Below are 18,632 nucleotides of genomic sequence, written 5' to 3' on the forward strand. Positions count from 1 at the left end.
AGCTGGTGCATGACTTTGCAAGTTCATTTTGGTTTTCTACTTGACCCAATTGTAAGTGACAGGAGAACATTTATGTGTTTTGTCCTTAAGGGATATCACGATATTGCTAATGATGCCACAAATGACTAGGAGCTATTCTTTGGCTTTAGAGATATGGATTCCCTATGATCCCATATCATTCACTGCCAGAAAAAGCAAAAATAAGCAGGCCTGCTACAGTAGCCAGTCGGCTACACCACTGTATATTTATTAGATATCGAGTTTTATGCCTGAGATTTCCCAACTTACAACTACATAAATAAAGTTTTATAGTCAGGGATTAGATGAGGGTGTGTTTTTGTATATGCTGGGTGGTGCAAAAGTCATAAATGTTTCTATTTCCTACTTTCTCTAGGCACATATATGAGTCTCTCCTTGGAACTCTTAAGTGGAAGCTGTTTTGGAGGGACATGCTCATAATCACTTCACATCAAGTCCTTAATGGCAAAGTCTGGCTCTTCATTAATCAGTAAACTTACTGTTTTAGAGGTAGATGTCTTTGCTTTTCTTGGAATTTTTTTCATGTACTTCTCATCCTGGTGCCAACACATTTTTTTTAGAAAATGAAACAATGATTAGTTTATTTTATTGAATACTAAGTTTGGTTTTCTCGGTGTTTTCATTACATGTTTCAAAGGTTGACTTAATCACCTGTAAGTTGTTATGAAGTCAGTCAGGGTGGAATTCCCAGAGATTTTTTTTCTCCCAACATATCACATAACAATAAGAGAGCTACACACACCTTGTGTAGTTTTAACAAGTCTTTGCAGTTTCGACTTAATTTGTTTCCCTCTACTTTATCCCCCAGGCTCCCAAAGCAAATGAACCATTCAGTAGCATAAAACAAGGGGAATTAGTTTAGACTTCAATAAAACACAGACCTCTAGCTGGCAGTATCTGCCCTGATGCAGTGTCTGCAGTTTAAAATATTGCGGTGTCTTGATTGTCCTGACACCTCACAATTGTCCTCTTGAACCCTCATTGCCTGGGGAACCTCAACACTCACAGCTGTTCAGTTCTCAGGCTCATCCTCAATGGTGCTGATATTTCATCTCCTTTATCTTTATCTGTAAAATCTACACTACAGATGCATGAATATACTTAGCAGTTTTCCAATAGTTCTAGACTCAGGGGTTACCTTGGATAGTCTCTTTTAAGTAGTATGAAAAAAAAAATAAATTTGAGAGATGCTATTCTCATAGGCAAGAGGTTCATAGATAGCATTTGAGGAAACATATTTTTTTGTGGAAGAAAAGGTTTTTGCATCTCATCCAAGCTATGAAAACCTTTAGTCCTCATAAGTCAGTAGTCCTGTTTGCTTGGGGAATAGGTTTTGATGTCTTAAAAGATATTATTGATTCATTTACAAATAGCTAATGATGGTATGCGATGTGCTCAGTGCTGGGGATACATTTTGTATCAGGGAAACTGTGAGAAGGGTGTTTAGCAAGACTGTGAAGCTGTTCCTCCTGTGAGATCACGTTTTACAGTTTTGGGGAGAACAGTTGGTTAGTGTCTTTAAAAGTTTGGTTAGCAAACAAATTTAAACTGGGTAAGTGTCTAAACCTGTAGGAAATAATCAAACATTATTCTTAATAGGTGAAAGAAATGAGATGTATAGCAATTATCTAAGAGCAAATCCTTCCTAATGGGCTAAATGATAAAAAAGTTGACCCCAGAATTGGGCAGGTAAATCATATGGAGAAAGTTAAGGTTTCGGACAATGTATGTTTACCAGATAAAAACTGGTGGGGATTAAATAAGCTGGGGGGATAAAAAGGGTCGATATCTAAAAAAGGGCAAGCTGAACAACAAAATTCCACCTTCCATACAGTTAAGATGGGCTCTTACAAAGGGGAGAAAACCCACAGAGGGCATTTATAATACCATGTGAACACAAATAGTTTTTAAAATCTATAATTTAATTTAGAAATCAAGAAGACAGATGTATTATTTTATAATGCCATGTCTTACATAATCTAGTATTAATGTATTTTTCTAGCTTCTATGAAATGAAAGAGTAGTTTTAATTAACAGGAAATTAACACAAGATGGAAGCCAAGAGAACAATTACCCAGGAGTTGCACATCAGACCATTTTGGAGATTTATCTTTGCAAACAAGCCCAGAAATAGGAATACTTCTAAACTTTGATGAGTCAATCCTTCACCAGACCTCTTAATGGTCAACCTTCCTACTGGCTAGTTGACTCCTATGAATCAAGGGAATTGGGTGAATCCAAATCTTAGTGGGTCTGGTTTCAGGAGAAACAAAGCAGGATAAAAATATAGTAAGGCAGGGAGAGTTTAAGTTATAACAAAACTCAATATGTTTAAAAAAAGAATAGAAAGAAATATAACAAAATGTTAACAATGCTTTTCTCAGGGTGTTGGCATAAACAATTACTTTTTTTTCTTCTTTGCATGTTTTGATATTTATAAATTTTCTACAATAGCATTTCTACTTTAACCAGAAAAAAATAGATCAATGAAAAGTATAATCTAACAGTTAAAATTACTATTATTATATACAGAAGAATACATTTTACCACTGGTAATGCCTTTGGCTATAGAGGAATGATGATTCACACAGAAAGATGTTTTATACCTAGTTCACTGGAAAAGCTTTGGGCAAAATCAGAACTACGGATCCTAGAAGCTGAAAACAGTGAAGATTTGATTGACATGAGGAAGAAAAGGTAAGATGAATGGAAGGTCTTCCAGACAGTGAGAACAGTCTCTTAGAGTGTGTAAGAACATGATGAATGTGAAAACAAGGCAAAGTGAGCCTTATATGAAAGTGAATAATAAATAAGAGATTAGGAAGTAAACTGGCCTTGAATCTGAAAGTAAGAGCAATGACAAAATTCTGTATTTTTGACATCAAAATTAAGAAACTCTGTTGGGAAATAAGTTTACGGAATGAGTAAAATGAACCTTAGAGTCAGACTGATTTCTACTTTGGGGGGCGGGGCTCTAAGTCATTAACATTGGGTCTGTTTTATTAACACTATACTTTTCCTTTACTTCCAAGAAAAAGCACATTTAATGCTTTTACTCTTCATAATTCTCTTGCTTAGTGAAATATTCATTGATTTTTCTGAATCTGTAGCCCATCTGCTTGCAAAACACTCATTGACTTCATGGGACTAAATAATAAGTATTGGCTGACGTTAATGTACATACATGCAATAAAACTGTCAGCTCAGTCATCTTCCTGGTATACCTGAGTATATAAGAAAACCATCATTAGTCAGGGAGGCAGCACTGTCTGAAAGGTGATGTACCTAATGGAAAGAGCATGGCCTTTGGCTTCAGAAAGTCAACAGTTCAAATCCTGGCCCTGTCACTTGTTACTTGTTAAATTTGATCAAATTAAAATTTTGAGCCTTATTTCCTTTTTTTAAGAATTTATTTATTTACTTTTGGCTGCGTTGGGTCTTCATTGCTGCACGTGCGCTTTCTCTAGTTGCGGTGAGTGGGGGGGGGGGGGCTACTCTTCATTGCAGTATGCGGGCTTCCCCTTGTGGTGGCTTCTTTTGTTGAGAAGCATGGGCTCTAGGTACGCGGGCTTCTGTAGTCGTGGCACGCAGGCTCAGTAGTTGTGGCTCGTGGGCTCTAGAGCACAGGCTCAGTAGTTGTGGCGCATGGGCTTAGTTGCTCTGCGGCATGTGGGATCTTCCCGGACCAGGGCTTGAACCCGTGTCCCCTGCATTGGCAGGCAGATTCTTAACCACTGCATCACCAGGGAAGCCTTGAGCCTTATTTCTTTGACTTTAAACTGGGAACAATACATTTTCCTAATAAAAATTTTGTGAGGATTAAATGAAATATATGTAAGTTAAAGCATAAAGTGCCAGGCATACAACAAACTCTGAATAAATGGTAGCTATGATTAGCATTGTCTTCAGCTTACTCATGGTTTACTTTCCCAGCACAATGCAACTTAGAGTTCCAAGAACAAGATCTAATTTTAGTTTTCTTTGAATGAGTCAAGCTTTGGATTATTAATATGAGAATTATCTCATTTTTTGCTTAGATAGCAAATGGTTAGTTTACAGAACTAGATATGAAATAGACTCATCTTTTACATTCTCAAATCTTTCTCTGTCCAGGTCAATGATACTAGCTTTCTCTTTCACGTTGGGGCTGGTCAGAAACCCAAAGAAAGTAGTTGATGAACCTCAGAGACGCTGGATTTCTATTTCAGATAGATGGGATTACTCAGTAAGCTTTATACCCATGACCAACATTTGGGTCTTAAAGGCTTGAACTTAGCTACAATAGCTGTAGTTCTCCCTGAGGGAGATGAATTCTTTCCATCCATTCTGGAATCTTCACTGCTGCAATCTGAGGGGAGAGCCTCATATTCCAGCTAAGCTTGGGATTTTTGTGGTAGGTCTATTTGCACTTTCACTGGGCATAGAAGAGTGAAAGACTTGTTTGCTGGCAGTTACCCAGCTTTCATGGTGAGTTAACCAGTCCCATAAACTCCTCCTTTGCTTTGCTTTTAGTGGTCAAACAGCTTATTACATAGACCCTAGATAATATAAATATAGGACCACTGGTGATTTAGCCCAGAGAAGCACTACATATCCAAGCTGTATTCATTATTAAAACCCTATCTTGGATCCCACCTCTTCCATCATATCTTCTACAAAATTCATAATTTATAATACTGAGATGAGTACATGCATGTATTTTTTTTTCTGATGTTAATATTTATTGTGTATGTGTTGATTTTACCTCTATAAATAAACTTCAGAGAGTAGGGGCCATACTTTACACTCTCTTTATACTTCGTTGTGAACAGTTTTGGACATATTATAGACCCCCAAAAAAATAAGTTAAATGATTTTTTTTTAAAGTTCTCCAAGGGCTTCCCTGGAGGTGCAGTGGTTGAGAATCTGCCTGCCAATGCAGAGGACACGGGTTCGAGCCCTGGTCTGGGAAGATCCCACATGCCGCGGAGCAACTGGGCCCGTGAGCCACAACTACTAAGCCTGCGCGTCTGCAGCCTGTGCTCTGCAACAAGAGAGGCCATGACAGTGAGAGGCCCGCGCACTGCTATGAAGAGTGGCCCCCGCTCGCCGCAACTAGAGAAAGCCCTCGCAAAGAAACGAAGACTCAACACAGCCAATAAATAAATAAATAAATTTATTAAAAAAAAAAAAAGTTCTCCAAACATCTAGTTGGTGAGACTAAAAAGTAAATTTAGCGTATATTTTTCTGTGATTTTAAAGTTTCCAGTGAACGTGAAAAGGTTCCATTTTAAATTAAATTTTCATTCTTGAAATGATGGGATCAGTGGGGTAGAGTAGGCAGGTAAGTGTATGAAAAGACTGACAGCAGAATGTAGATTTGATGCATGTTAAGATTTGCTAAATATTTTTGTTACTTGAAAGTTTTTCCTAAAAATCAGCCTTTATTTTTGAGTCTGCTTTATTTATTTCTTCAAATTATATATCAAAAATTTTACTCAGATACATGTTAATTGATCAGCCTCACTCAGAACATTCAGATGCAGATTTGGGGCTAGAACTCAAAACTGGGATACCAGCGATGTGTTTTTAACAATGATACTTTCCTGAAATGCTGGTTACAGAGAACAGACATTATCCATTCATGTTTCTTACATTACCATAGCAATCAAAGTTTATTTATAAAATAGAGACCCCAGAAAAATTATACTGGAATATTTTAACATAAAACAATTTAAAATTTCTAAACTATTACACTGAAGCAACTGTCTTAATAGCTAATATTATCCCTTCCAACTATTACTTGTCTTACTTTCAATATTATAATTATGATATTATTCAGGATTATATTAAGATCTACTATATTTACTAGATATATTTTGAAAACAGGAACATGAAAGAAATGCCCTGAAATTTGAGAAGAATCATTATGGGGACTTGTATCTATTTTATTTATTTTTAAATTTGAAGATCTAATTAGCTTTATTAGGCAATTCATGAATCGGGCAATATCCCATGTAGCAACTAGAAGGGCACCCCCTAGTACCTATTGTTTTTATGAAAAATTTTCTCTTCCAATAAATAACCTACTGTTAATACCTATGCTTTAGAAGACACATCATTATGTCAACTTTGCCAAATTTTGCCTCTTTAAATGACTTTAACACTAAGTATCACTGTTGACTAAACATTATAATAGTGTGGTTAATTAAAACAAAATTCTAACTTCAGTTTAGGTCTTCTTATTAAAATTAATAGTCTCTAAATGGTTCAGCAGATAACTTGCTTAAACCTTATAATAGCATTTTCCTCATTTGGGTTATTAAAGTAAAAATATAGCCATAATCAATGATAATATTAGTGACAAATAACTAAATTAAGTAAAATAAACCATATCCCTATATATTTTTATCTTTAAAGTTATCTTTGGAAATAGGATAGTGATCAATTACATTTTGGAGGTGAGAAAACTAGGTCAGACAGCAGTTAAGGGCCACTTTTGGATTGAACCCAGGTTTTTGAGGGTTCTATAAACCATGCACTGGTGGTGTTTTCTTTTCTCTAATCTGTTACTTTTGGTCATGAAAGGAAAGAAGGGGATGGTAGATGTGAGAAATTGCTTTTGGTAATGGAGGAGGGGGAAATCCAGTGACTTGTTCTGACCAACAAGCACTATGGCTATGCTTCTTAGAAGGATGGATGCGAGTGGAAACGGACTATTGGCAAATCTACTGGAGAGATGAAGTCATTAGCCATATGTAGGCTCATTAAGCTCTAATGGTGATCATAATCATCAGTGATTTGGAAGAATGGTGTCTCCATTTCCTTGAAAGGCTTTTTGTTTTGTAGGTTCCTTTTAATTCTGCTTCCTGAAACTCTATGCCAATTGATGTTTGCATGTTTCTGAAATGGCGATGAACCTTCTAATTGATTCTCCCACTACACGGTGCACTGAGCTGGCAGGCGCCCCGCTGTCAGGTCACTTTCACGTCACACCACCTAGGGCTGGCCAGGGAGCCATTCAAAGAGCAATGGGATGCCAATTATTCTCCTTCCTGGCATTTACATGAAAGGTATAATATATCTCCTTTAGGAGAAGGGCTGCTAAAAGGGAATTGGGAGTTTGGTTCCCTTAATAATTCCCATAACCACTGAGTTCCTGGACTAAAGGAAAATTGAGAAACTGAAACAAATAAAATGAGGCGGTAGAATAAAAGCATTTCAGTTAATCAGTAAATCTAGTGTTTAGTAGGTGTCACGCAATATTTTAAGTGCTTTACATCAACTCATTTGTTTATACTATGCCATAGCTTTTGGGAGTGAATACTATTATTTTTCCCACTTTGTAGATGAGAAAATTGAAGACCACAGTGTCATAGCTAATAAATGGCAGAACCACAATTTGAGTTTAGGTTTGATCTAAAGCCTAGGCTTTTAGTCATTCTGCTATAGATGATAACAAAGATCCTCTTGAGTCTACCTTAGTATAGAATCGATAGCTTCTAGGTATATACAATTATTTAACAAGCAGCAAAGCAAATGATGGTTGTGATTCATAGAAACAGAAATATGAGGCCATCCTCTATAAATCCTTTTATCCCACACATCCTCATCTGACACCACCTATGGTAGAAACAACCTTCATGGGATGTTTTGTACATCTTCCCACTTCTATAGAGGAATGCATCCTAATAATTTCAAGTTTCATTTATGAAAATGACAGATCTAATTGCTCTCCAGTTGACTATGTGACTTGTGATGTCCTGGCATACTCCAGGGTAGGAGTCTCCTAAAATCATAAGGATATTGTTGTATGAAATTGAGGTAGGCAGCCAGCCTTAAGCAACATACAACAAATAGTCTGGCTCTGAAGAGAGGGAACTCACAGATGTACTGTATTCATCCCTCAGCACTCCCCAGGATTATGAGTCTACCCTCTACTAAAAGATTACACAGGATCATAACTTAGAAACTCACCACAGAGTAATAACGGATAACACATTTACACAACGCTAGAATTCACACTATAATTAAATCCATTATGTCTTATTTTGAAATTAATCATTTACCTTATGAATCTATGTAGGCTCCATACTCTTCAGAACTAGTTGTGAGGTTCAGAGTAAGTGGTCTGTGACCTAGAAGGAAGACAAACAAATTCACGGTTCAAATTCAGCATGAAAAGAACATCAGTAGGATTGAAGAGGATCCACATGTGTGTTAAATACTGTTTTGAGTCGGATTCAAATTATAAAGACATTTACCAGTTTGGAGGTTCAGAGAAGATAGAATTTAGATAACACAGAATATCAGTGTTTGTGCCCCTGTGCTTTAAATATCAGTTTAGACAAAAAAGTTAAAAGAGTCTAAAATGATCCCTGGAACTGAACAGTGTAACTGAACCCAGGAGAGAGGAGCAGCCTGCCACCCACCTGGGGAAACGGGTTAATAAAAAGATCAATTGCACTCTTATCTTGTTAGTCATTAGACAGCCCATTGATACCACCTGCTTACTTTAAAAGTACAGGACCGCCATTGCAAAGCTGCCACATCTCTTCGGAACCCCCTTTCTTTCTGCTCTAGTGATAGGAGGGAGAAGGCCAAACTCTGACCCTTAGAAGCTAAGCATCTGTTCCTCTGTTAAACGCAGATGTGATGGCAAATCAGAAAGCAAGTCTTTTCCCAGGGGAAGGGATAGTGCGTGGTTTCCTCTTCGACAAATATACCAGAATATGAGGAGTTTGTAAAGTTAATACTATTGTGAACTCAAGAAACATTTTTAATGTAAAAAATAAAATGGCAAAAAAAAAAAAAAGGCTCAGAGGATTTTCTTTCTTCTTCTGTCTTGAGGTAATTATATCTCTCAGATCTGAACTGGCTATATATTTAAAATACACAGATTATACAAATTTTTACTTGCTTTAATGGTCTGGGAGAACCACTGCCTGTTTTTCAGTTGTCAATATTCTTTTCCAAAAGCATAAGGAAAGGTTTACCTGTTTTACTTTAGTATCAGTTGCCAATGATTAATGGTTCAAAAGAAACATTATACATTTCCTAAAGCAAAATAAGCACCTGCTTACCATGGTGGACAGGGAAGAAACTTTTTTTTTTTTCAGTTGGTAATAGGATCTTTTTCCCCAGCAGTTATTGTCTGGTTCTCTTAGCTTCTGCAAACTCCAGCTATAAATGGGCCTCCCAATTTTTTTTTTTTTTACCCCCGATACTACACTTAGTTAGGCATCAGATGTGCGATGGGAGGAATCCAGACCATCTAACCTTTGTAATGCTTAAGGGTTTGTCTTGCCAATTTTTTAAATTCCTGGTTAACTAATAGACATGAGATTAACATAGAAATGGTGGACATTTGATTTTGTGAAATTTTGTGAAAAAGGGATATTTTCATCTGTAATAAAAAAAAATTTCTTAGGATGGATTAACATTGGCTATCAAACTATGCCATCTTAAGAGGACAAAGGTAATTGAGTAATTGTTAATATTTGTAGTAATGAACATAGCTATTGAACTAATAACGAGATCTCTACTTTTCCGATAGACATTTATATTTGAAAATGCAGGGTTTGAGGAATTTTCAATATTTTCTTGAGAGTTCAGGCACATGGTAAAAGTTTCAATGAACATCAAATATGACAATTTAGATGTTATAGAAATACAAATGAGTTCCTATATGTGTCTTTTACAAACAAAACATACACATTAACTTTGTGAATAAACCTAATGAGGTCAGCATTAACCAAGTGTAGTCAAATGTACAAAAGAAGTTATTTTTGCTTAAGTTCGAGAATGCCTTATCAGAATGTGACTTGATAGTCACCTTTGAATACTTTTTCTTACTGTTGAATAAAAATTCCTCTTCTCTTTGAAGAGAGTTACTCTTAGAGGAATATCTTCAAATTTTGAAGTCAGTTTCTCTGGTGAAATTTCCAAGTTCAAAATAATAGCATCTAAATAAACAAGTCAGATGTTTGAGTAACTCATTCCTTATGCAGTGGTGGTACTGTTACCAGCAAAGCTCACTGGGGTCCCCGGGAAAAATATGATGGGATCTTCTTGATAAGGTCTAACCTCTCCTTTGGGCTTAGTCTAGTTTCACTTGCCTGTAGGGGGCCTTGCACAGAGGCCTTGCACCAAACACGTCGGATTAGAGTTCCCAGAGCAGAACTGCAATGTGCAGCTCAGAGGTCCGCCCGCAGAAGCGCCAAGCACAACACTGTAACTGAAGATGGCGGCGGCAGGCCGTGCGCAGAGACGCTGTGCCTGGCCCTGCCCTCTGGAGCCTGAGAAACACAGCTCCGCCGGCCCCGCCCGTCCTGCCAGAGCTCCGCCCCCTCCCCAGGAGAGACCCTTATACAGCAGCCCGGACCACGACCTGTTAGAAAGAGTGTGTATCTAGAGAAGCAAGTTCGCACTTCTCCATTTTTTGACCAAAGCTGCTTCCAAACCGAACTCAGTCTTGGTCTATTGGCAGGAGCGACACCAGGCAGGACTCTTGTTGGCCCTGACTGGATAGGGTGGGTAACAGTATCAGTATTAAAAAATGAAAGGTCAGAGGGCTTCCCTGGTGGTGCAGTGGTTGAGAGTCCGCCTGACGACGCAGGGGAACGCGGGTTCGTGCCCCGGTCCGGGAGGATCCCACATGCCGTGGAACGGCTGGGCCCGTGAGCCATGGCCGCTGGGCCTGCGCGTCCGGAGCCTGTGCTCTGCAACGGGAGGGACCACAACAGTGAGAGGCCTGCGTACCGTAAAAAAAACAAAACAAAACAAAACAAAAAAACTCACGGAGATGAGAGTAAGTAGCTGGAAATGTAACATTAAAAATTAGGGGAGGGCTTCCCTGGTGGCGCAGTGGTTGAGAGTCTGCCTGCCGATGCAGGGGACATGGGTTCGTGCCCCGCTCCGGGAAGATCCCACATGCCGCGGAGCGGCTGGGCCCGTGAGCCATGGCCGCTGAGCCTGCGCGGCCGGAGCCTGTGCTCCGCAACAGGAGAGGCCACAACAGTGAGAGGCCCGCGTACCGCAAAAAAAAAAAAAAAAAAAAAAAAAAAAAAAAAATTAAGGGAGATACTAGAGCTAGAGATTTGGGTGTCCTTCCAATGGATGAGATAATTAAAGCTGTGGGATTGTCTATAATCATCAAAGGTAAGGGAGGAGGCGAGTCTCCATAGAAGTGGGCATCTAGGGAAGTGACATAATTAGGGGAACTGTAGCTAGAGTTAAAGCAAGTAGGAATAATATCAAACAGTTAAATACTGATGACTTTGTGATCAACACTGTTCTAAAAACTTTGCAGCGGATAACTTACTTCATTTTCACAACCCCTAGGAAGTAGATTTTGTTATTAACCCTACTTCATAAATTAAAGAATGGAATTAGAGAGAGGTTGGTAAGACCACACAGCTCATAGGTGGTAAAGATTCAAATCTAGAGAGCTTAGTCTCAGAGTCCCCTTCCTTAAACACTGTCCTGTAGCACCTCTCAGGTAGAATGAGTGATTTTGAAAAGAGGGTTCCTCTTATTTTATTTTATTTTTTTGGGGGGGGGGGTTTGCTCTTATTAAAACAGAAACCCTACAGATTAAATTTAAGTGGTTAGGTTAGCAAAGAGGACATCTACAGGCATACGGCCAAACTTGAGAATGATAGCAACATGCAGGTGAAAGGGGGTTTTGGTACTAAACAAATGACTACATGCAAAATAATGTTGTTACACTTTTGACAAGTGATTGGAAGGAAAGTTACAGGATTCAGTGGGAGTCTACAGCAAGGGGTCCTAACCTATTTTATGCGAGGTACAGGGGTTGCTCTCAGGGAAGTCTACCTTGAGAAAGGGACATTTAAACTGAGACCTAAATCTGGGGTAGGAGTTAGCAGCACAAAGAAGGAAAAGGAAGGCACTCCAAATTCAAGGGCGCTTCAGCAGGAAGAACTTACAGGATTCCAGGAGTAAAGAAATTCAGGGCAAAGATAAGAAAAAAAAAGGCCTTAAAGATTTTGAATTTTATCCTAAGAGTAATGGGAAGATATTGAAAGGTATTAAGCAGGAGAGAGATAAATTAAGGCACAGAGAGTTCAAGTAAACTGCCCAGTATCACAGCCACTAGTTGACTGAGCCAAAAAGAAATCCAGCTCATCCCAGTTCCAAGGTTCTTCCTCTTTCAAAACTATATCACTGTCCAGACTGGGCTGCAAAATGTTTATCAACCAGCTCTCTGGGCAAAATTGATGATTTGCAGCATTTTCTGATGTAAATGGTATAAATACATTGCTGATTTCCAACTACTAACAGGAAGTTATGGAAGCAGAGTTGGGGAGGAATGCTCCATATCATACCATTTTATGGTATTTCTAAACATTCAGAGACAATAGACCAAAATATCCTCAAGAACACAAAAAAATAATACAATGTACTACAATAATTAGGAAGTGATGAGTTCTGTGCATTTATTACCTTTGTTTTTAATATAATGTATTTAATTCAAAATTCATACAATTAATTATTAATAGTGGCTTTCTGGGGAGACAAACAGCTTGCCGAATACCTGAAAATTTAATAATAAGATCTCCTGACCAGGTACAAGCTGACGCCAGCACACCACAGTTACCACCTCGAAGAGCCATTTGAGCCATTTCTTGGTATATTTTTTTTATTTTCCTGCTTTTGTTTTGGGAGATGATTCCCGGCATCTCAGATAAAAGCTCACTCATGTCTTTGCACTTATCTCATTGTGTGGATCATTGTGCATATCCAGTGAAAATAATTTTTTTTTTTTTTCCCCCAAACAGGCCAAGAGTAGAGGGAGAGTTTAGCTCCTGGGAGGCAGGGCTGTGCAATATCCTTCAAGGGGACACCTGGTGACAAATAGCAAACATTTCTGGCTGACCCCTCACCTTTGCTTCCAAATAGTTAGGAGAGCAAGTTTCTGATTTCAAATACAAATTTATAACTGTTAAACTGAAGCTAAACTTACAGTCTCTGTATCTATTACCATTCAGTTCTGTTATTGTCGTGCAGCCCCCTCTTTAGGAAAACCATTGGACCCTAAAATAAAATGCTCAGAAACATGTAGATGAAAAGCTCTCAGACTTTGGCAGTGTTACTTGAGTAGCTCTGGCCTCAGAAGGGACAATCATAATATTTTTCTGACTGTCTTCTCTTGATTTATAATTTGAATCTCCATAAATGATAATAGAGAGGGCAATTATCAAAGAGATGGAAAGGGCAATTATCATTAAATTGAAAACACATCACACATTCAACAGGATGAATGACGGAGCTAAAAACAGATTTTGTGGATCTTGCAACTGTTCCAAAAGAACTTAATGGAAGCAACCTCATCTCTCCCCACCTCCTCCAATTAACCAGATGACTTTGGTATATTTTCCTTTTTTTTCCTTGGATGTTAACACAAGGTCTGTTAATCTAATCTGCCTGAATACTGACACTACTTATGATATGTAAATTTATGAGACTAAACCAGTTGCTGTTTGCCTAGTGTGAAAAAAAGTTTTTCTTTTTTTGTAAAAACAGTAGAGAAAAATTAGTTCTCTTGTTTGTACATTTGTGATTCCAGGAGACTGCAGATACCCGTCTCATCTGTTCTTAACCCTTGCAATGAATTTTTTAAAGTGAGGCAACATGGTATTTTCATTCATGAGGTTAAATAGTAGACTGGACATTGAAATTCCCATAAAGGGCTTTGGTTTGGTTGGATAAATTGAACACATTATGATCCAATCTCTAGGCATTAGTTATCACTCCTACAAATATAGAAGTAACAGGTAAATGTTTATGATCCTTTCATGGAGAATTCTTACCATTTGGATTTACTATTTTAAGGAGTGAAATTATAGACATTCTTTGGAAGGGATAAGATGTGAAAGGAGAAAAAGAATTACTTTTATCAGCACATCTGAATAATAAAAATAACTGTGACATGAATGTCAATATCTGTCTATATGAAGCTTTATATAATCTGATCAAATCATATTCTGACAGGAAACACAAAGGGTTTCCCCCTTTTACATTAAGTGCGGTCCACAGAGCAGATAAGCTCTTTGTAATATACGGATCATGAAGAAACTAAATATGGAGTGATGGAAATGCTCCGATGAATTTAATTTATATTTATTTCAACTGGCTTCTGCTTTCCCCATGCTGGTTCTTGACAGAGCCAATCACCTACCATTGGTTAATTCTTAATCAGATTAGGTTTGTTTACTTGAGAACAAAGAACCATGAGATGATCCCAGCACAAGTGGCTATACTCTTAGTAACAGTTCAGACATTATGGTAATAGACAAAAATGTAAGGAAACACAGTTCAAAAGAAAGAAGGAAACAACACTAATATTTACTAAACACCTATATTTGTCAGATACATTAAATACATGTAACTTTAATGTTGCCACTGTCTGACATCAAACCTGTTAGTGAGTCTGGTATTCATGTGTCCTCCCCAGCCCAAGGACAAATGAATTTAATTTTACTATGTTATACTCTGTGACTTCCACAAATACATTCTCCTTCACGCTGGAGCCCCGAGCTGTGTCTGCCATGTGCCCATTCTGGTGCTTTGTTGCTTGGAGAACAGAATATATGCTGTACTGTCTAGCTGCCAGCAATATACATCATTAGTGCTGAATATTTTCCTTTTAAAGACATATGATTCTCTATTGCATCATTCTTTTCTCTAGCTTTCATCTTCCACATGTCCTAGAGCAGTCTTTCAATGTAAGAAATATTTGACAACTCCTAAACAAGAAAACAGACACAATTTCTGTCCAATTTACCCAGTATGAATTTATATAAGTATATGTGTGTGTAAGTATATGTGTGTGTACCTATAAATTGCCCATCTTGAATTGATTACACATACAAATATCTGTTTTGAGGAAGTAAATTCTTAGGTTTATCATAATTCATCTTGGTCAATAAATTTATTTTGAAATACTAAGAGCTCTATAAAACAAGATGAAATGTTTTTTCTTTAAAATTCCCCAAAGTTCTGAGTGCTCTGAATTTGTTGAACTCTCAGCAATCATCATCTGTTGATTAAGTAATTTACTTTTGGGTATCCTCAAGGAGGGGGTGGAGCTGGGGAAATTCCCCTTGAATTCTAGGAAGTTGTTCTTTGGACATGATGTTTACTTCCTTTGATGTCACAATTTCTCTTGATAAATGTAAACATTTATTTTTAACATGGTTGTTAAAACTTATTCAATATTCTGTTTCAGTTCCTGTGCCAAATACTGGTGGAGTAGAAAGGTCAATTTATGGATCAATGTGCTCACAGTTTGAATGTTGAGTTAGTAGAAAGTGAACTTAATATTATTTTAATATTTTTAATGTGCTTGAAACATAAGAAGTGTTTTTGAAAAATAAAAATCGCAAAGCTATCCACTCTAGTATAAAGTATAACAAAATTCATGTCAGTAAAGTTTCTGTATCATTATTATTTTTAGGGATTGGTAACTTTTTATCAATTATACCTAGTCTTTTTGTTGAAACCCTTTGTCAGCTATATATAATTTTCACAGAAATCCCATGAGGTATGCCTTGTTGTCTGATTTTTCAACTCAGAGAAGTTAAAAAACTTTTCATGTCAGGCAGCAAGCAAACAGCAGAGTGGGGAGTTAGAGCCAGAGCTCTCAGGTTCTAAGGCCTGTGGATGGAAAAATGCAGTTTTCTAATTGTGCCAATTGTGGACAGCTATTCTAGAGGCAAAGTTGTCCTTGTTCGTGTATTTTGTACTTCCTAGGACAGTTTTAGTTAAAAACTGCTACAGATAAAAGATGATATTGATCTTAATTTTTAAAAATAAATCAGAATGTCGAACTCTGCTCATAATCCTTCCCCAGCTCCAAGTGAACTCCCGTTTGTCACAACCAAACACCTTAAATGTTTGTTTCCTCCAATTCTATATCCACTAGGCGTTCATTCACTTTTCATTCTTTCACTCAACAAATATTTATGGTACTTTCATTATATACCAGACATTTTTCTAAGGCCCTGAAAAAACATGAAGTCCCTATGGTTGTGAAGTTTATACTTGGATGGGAGAGAGAGAAAATAAGCACATACATGCAAACATAATTACAAGTAAGGTCAAATAATGATATATGCAATGAGGAAAAATAAAATGGGATAGGACTTAGAAAATAATAATAACTAACTTTTATTGAAAACAGTGTCAGACACTGGTCTAAGCACATTACGTGGATTAATTCATTTAATACTCACAAAACTCTAATTCATTTAATTCTCACAATTAATTGGTAGATATTGTATTTGTGGTGGATTGGAGATGGAAGCAAATTATTAACTATTCCTCAAACTGAGAGGTGGACTTGAAGTCCTCTCCCTTTGAATCTGATCTGGCCTTAGTGACTTGCTTGATGAATAGAAAGAGGCAGAAGAGACAATAGCCTGGGTCTGAGCCTAGCTTGTAAGTTGACTGGCAACTTCTGCCTTGTTCTCTCAGAGCCCTGCTCTGCCATGTAAGAAGTCAGACTAAGGCTTCCATGCTGTGACAAAGTCCAAGCCGCAAGGAGAGGTCAGGTGTAAATTGAGACCCATGAGAGTTCCCAGCCTGCGATCAGCATGGGAATGAAACAGCCCCTGAATCCTTCAAATGACTCCAGTTGCTATCTGATTGCACCAGGATGACAGTCCCCAAGTGAGAACCACCTAATGGAGCCTAGTCCATCCATGGAAAAGTGAGATATAATAATAAATAGTTGTTTTGAACTACCGAGTTTTGGGGTGCTTTGTTATGCAGCAATGAATAATTGGAACAATTATAATCTTCCTTTTATAGAAGAGTAACCAAGGGAAAGAAGTGTTAAGCAATTTTTTGGCCAAATCGTAGAATCTGAATTCAAACCCAGGCACACTGACCCCCAAGCATCATTTAAAATTCTACCCTTCACAGCCCTACCTTTAGACTGAGATCTGCATTCCCAGGGTACCCCTGATGAAATTTGGTAGTTGCCCATTAGTTGACATTTCATTTTCTCCACTGAACCACAGTGGTTAAAACTCAGGGCACACTGCCATTGGAATATGATTGCCCAGCTGGTGTGCTTGTGCAAAGGAACCTTGTGGTGTCCTTTGCCCCAGAAGTATTATGTCGTCTATGACCTTTTGTGGATTGGAATCTTAAGAAAATATAAGGAGGATATGGAGAAGATTGACCTTGTGCTAATCTATAATCCTTTCATTGTGTTGTAAAATTATGAGAATTATTCAAGTAAAAATAAGAAATTGCATGGTATTTTGATTAAAGAAAAGGAGCATGAGGTAATTTGGTTAAATTAAAGGGCAAATAATGGTCACCAAATCAAATTTCTTGGCATACAAATATGTCACATCCCTTGTCTAATACACAGAACTGATATTTGGATGGGAAAGGACTAAACGGATGTCTGTAGCATGATAGCATTAACCAGCTAGTCGCTGAGCCAGATGTTCCTTCCTCAGCAAGGAAGGACAGATAAAAGTACAATGTGCCAAGCAAGTCCACAGTACAAGTTTCCAAAGACGTTTTTCCTTAGGGTATTTACAGTTTAGTTTAGCTGTTTCCATTCTGAAGACTTTGTATACACAACAATAGAACAGCTCTTAATAGCTCAAAGGAAAGAACTTTATAGATGCTGCTGCAAATGTTCCCCCCTCAAGTGTTCCAGGGGAAACTCCTGGTACTCTTGAAACTTTCCTGTCAGACTATGACACAATCCAGTGCCTTTTCCAAGCAGGAAATATGATGTTCCAAAGACAACTTGACTTCCTGTTTGAAAATGGGGGTGGGAGGGTGAGGTGAGGGGACAAAACAGTCACGGTCTAAGTATACTTGATTCATAGACCCACTCACAAATACAAACAAGTTAATTTTGTTAAGAACACATGCTAACATTTCACTTCAGACAAAATCCCAATCATTTATTCTCCTCTGGAGTACTTCTTACGCATCCTTGAGTTTTTAGAAGTTCAAGTGCTGCATAAAAAATCAACATAATTACAGAAAGCAGTCCTCAAACAAGAATATCCTGTTTTGTTTCCTGCATACTCACTGGGGTGGCTCATCTGAATCCTTGACAACATCCAACTCCAAGAAGAAAACATCAAGACTGCTTACTGATCTTGATTTTTTACATACAGCTCGTCAGCAGTAGGGCTGCTGTAAGCCAATGTGTAAGCCGACAATCACCCTATTGTTTACTTTCCCGTCAGAAAAGCGATGCTGCTCTTCTTTACCATGTATGGTCTCTATAATCCTAACAGTCATGTTCACTCAGTAGTAAGCCCAAATATATGTTTCCCAGAGGAGTTTAAAATACATGAGATAGATTAGCATCTCTGTGGCTTGATGCAATCTGTGACAGATTCAACAGTAATAAACATCTTCGAGTGTGGTCAGTATTAAATTATTTGCTGAAGACCAATTTTGTTCCTGAGGTAGAAAAGAAATTAGCAATAACTTTTGGGTAGTAAATACACTGGCTGAGAGAATATTATAACAGTCCTGAATCTCTTGCCCTCTCGGCATTTCATTCTGTGTTAAGAGAGGAAAAAAGCCCAATTGTGTGCTGATGAATT

At 37.8% G+C, this 18,632-nt stretch overlaps 1 long non-coding RNA gene across 1 annotated transcript; it reads right to left on the bottom strand.

Annotated features, from left to right (window-relative positions):
* Positions 1–518: 518 nt before the first annotated feature.
* LOC117313862 (uncharacterized) lies at positions 519–18,199 on the bottom strand. The gene is made up of 3 exons (XR_012324173.1): positions 18,107–18,199; positions 8,088–8,156; positions 519–575 (listed from the first exon to the last, which is right to left on the bottom strand). It is a non-coding gene; the product is annotated as an uncharacterized lncRNA (long non-coding RNA).
* Between the last annotated feature and the right edge of the window lie 433 nt (positions 18,200–18,632).

The sequence above is a fragment of the Tursiops truncatus genome, chromosome 1, assembly GCF_011762595.2.
Source record: "Tursiops truncatus isolate mTurTru1 chromosome 1, mTurTru1.mat.Y, whole genome shotgun sequence".
NCBI lineage: Eukaryota > Metazoa > Chordata > Mammalia > Artiodactyla > Delphinidae > Tursiops > Tursiops truncatus.